A 3,059-nucleotide genomic window follows, 5' to 3' on the forward strand; every position below is an offset into this window, starting at 1 on the left:
CAAAATCCGTGACCAATAACAAACAAGATATTCTCCACACGAAACATCAAACAATAGAGAAGGCAGATGACATGGCCTTAGCCACGTGGCCAGAGACAACTAGTAGCCAAAAAAATTCACAAAGCCCAAAAAAAATTTAAAAGAGATTTTAAAAGAAAAAAAACTTTTAAGGAAAAGAAAATCAAGAAGATCACAAGATTAAAAGTTGAGGGCTTGGTTTTCATGAATTAATTAGATAATCTTAAAGAGAATCACAATAGAAGGCCACCAAGCAAGCTCTTGGATGCACGATATAACTATAACCCCATGACCATACTCAAGAAACCATAATTTATGTAATTTTCTTAGGGTTATGAATGCGTATGCGATTAGCACAGCAATTCGATCGTGGACTTCAAGGAGAATTTCCTAATATATGCTTGAATATCATCCCAACTTTTCTCTTTTTTTTTTTTTTTTTTTTTTTTTTTTTTTTTTTAATTCGAACCATTTTTCTTCTCCTCCTCTTTTTTTGTTGATATGATGTTCAAGCAAACATTAGGAGGGCAACCTCCTTAAGAATCCACATAACTTTTAAATAGAAGTCAGGGATGCATATGCGGTAGCATAATTCTCCCAATAGAGGTATGATCTTTGAGATGAATGAGGTCATAGACATTGATCACTCCCGATAGAGGGGGCAACACACTTCTATCATGGCTAACTGTGGAAACAAAAATTAATTCACAAAAACTAACACACAAACAATTAGTCAAAATGAACCTCCCATCATTCCTATTCCAAAAACAATGATGTCACAGTTATAGGTGACACATATAATGTCCGATTAAAAAGTTCAAGTGCAATCCGGACAAAACATTAATTGCACTATCATAGAAAATTCAGTTTTGCACATGGCAAATTCCAAGCGCTTTACGCAAGGAATCAAACCTAAGGAAATCAAGAGGCTTTGTGAAAATATCAGCTAGTTGATTGTCTGTGGACACATAATCTATAGTCACACGTTTCTGCTCAACTAATTGCCTGATGAAATGGTGTCGAAGATCTATGTGTTTGGTTCGAGAATGCTGGACAGGGTTTTTTGAGATATTTATAGCACTTTCATTATCACAGAAGATATGCAAGAGATTTTCATGAAAGCCATAGACATTTAACATATGTTGCATCCAAAGAAGTTGAGTGCAACAACTACCTGCAGCTATGTACTCACACACAACATTAGATAAGGGAATGGAATTTTGTTTCTTACTGTACCAAGATACCAAATTGTTACCCATGTAGACACAACCTCCTGTGATGCTTCTTCTGTCATCCACATATCCTGTCCAGTCAGCATCACTGTTCCCTGCAAGACAATTGTTAGTATTTTTTGAATACCATTTTCTCAATTTGGGAGTTCTACTAACATATCGGATAATGCGCTTTACAGCTCTCAAATGACTCTCTTTAGGGCTTGCTTGGTACCTAACACAAATACCTACGCTGAAACAAATATCATATCTACTAGCAGAAAGATAAAACAAATTTCCTATCAAGCTCCTGTATAGTGTGGAATCAACGTCTGTGCCGTCACAATCTCGTCCCAACTTCTCAATTGAGGTCATTGGTGTTGTTAAAGGCTTTGCCTTTTTCAACCCAAATTTACTTACCACGTTATTGGCATATTTGCTCTGTGAGATAAATATCTCATCATCTAGTTGCTTTACCTTGTCATTGCTCAGAACCAGTTCCCACATGTCATTTCGAGAAAACTGCTCAAGTTCCTCAAGCTTGGCTAACACCCAAAATTCATCAAGAATTACTTCTTTGATGTTTTTTGGTTCAACAGTGGAAGTGAGATAGACATACCTGACCATTTCCTGGTAGTCAACATTGGGCTTATTGCAAGTTTTCATACCTTCTTTACCAGTGGTAACATCTTCAGTTGTGACATAAGATGTCGGTACTGATACTTCTGTGATTTTGTCTTCTGGTATTTCTCTTCCAATACTCTCAGTTTGTTTCCCCATTAGAAATTCGCCACATAAATCTGGTGTATTGGAGTTTAGTTGGGGAACACCTTTCACACAACCTGCATTAATATTTCGTGTTAGATCCTGAAAATTCAAATTCCTCAGTCGATGACAACACATATCTGTGATATTAGAGGTGGCGAGGGGACACTGTTCAACTTGGTCAGTTTGATCAATTTTATAACAATTATCAAAGGATCTATAACCAGATAGAACACACATGTGGTTTCGATCAAACACTTCACACTTACGCTTGGTGAACAACACTGAGTCGTATAGATCACATAGCTGACTTACGCTGAGTAGGTTTGATTTCAAACCCTCTACATACAGAACGTTGTCAAGGTTAGGTAATCCTCCAACATCCAAGTTACCTTCTCCTTTCACAAAGGCCTTGTTTCCATCACCAAGAGTAACTTGTCCACCAGACACATTATGCAGGTTCTTTAAGTAATTAGGTACACCTGTCATATGCTTGGAGCAACCACTATCAAAATACCAAGAGTTCGTAGTACATGCTTTTAAAGAAAGAATAGCAGGAAAGCAGTTTGCATTATACTTATTCATCCTTTTATTATCAGAGTATCTTCTTTGGGAATTGTGATCCCATGCAGCGGAATTGGATGATTGATATGCTAAACTCTTTTTTATCAATTTCCATCTTTTAAAGCATTTTGGCCTAACATGTCCTACTTTGTGACACAAATGACAAGTTGGCACAAACCTTTTTGTATAAGACTGTGAGGCAACATGTTGTGGAGTAGGTTTGACAGTATTATTCACAAAATTTATTTTTCGATTTGGATTAGGTTTACCATCGAACTTACTCCCAATATAGCCAAGACCAAGTTTATCAGGATTTGAGGGATGAGCATTTAAAATTTCATCTAACCTGTTTGAAGGAAGAATCGTAGTGCGATTTAACTTACTGACTGACGCCTCTAACGTTGTTGCGATAGGGGAGTTGTCACACTTCAGGTTGAGGCAGGGTTCAACATTTTTCATTGGAGAAGGATTTTTCTTGATCTGCCTTGTCTCCAGTGCCTC

This window comes from Erythranthe guttata, chromosome 10 (assembly GCF_056151865.1).
Source record: "Erythranthe guttata isolate IM_541 chromosome 10, IM_541, whole genome shotgun sequence".
Taxonomy (NCBI): Eukaryota; Viridiplantae; Streptophyta; class Magnoliopsida; order Lamiales; family Phrymaceae; genus Erythranthe; species Erythranthe guttata.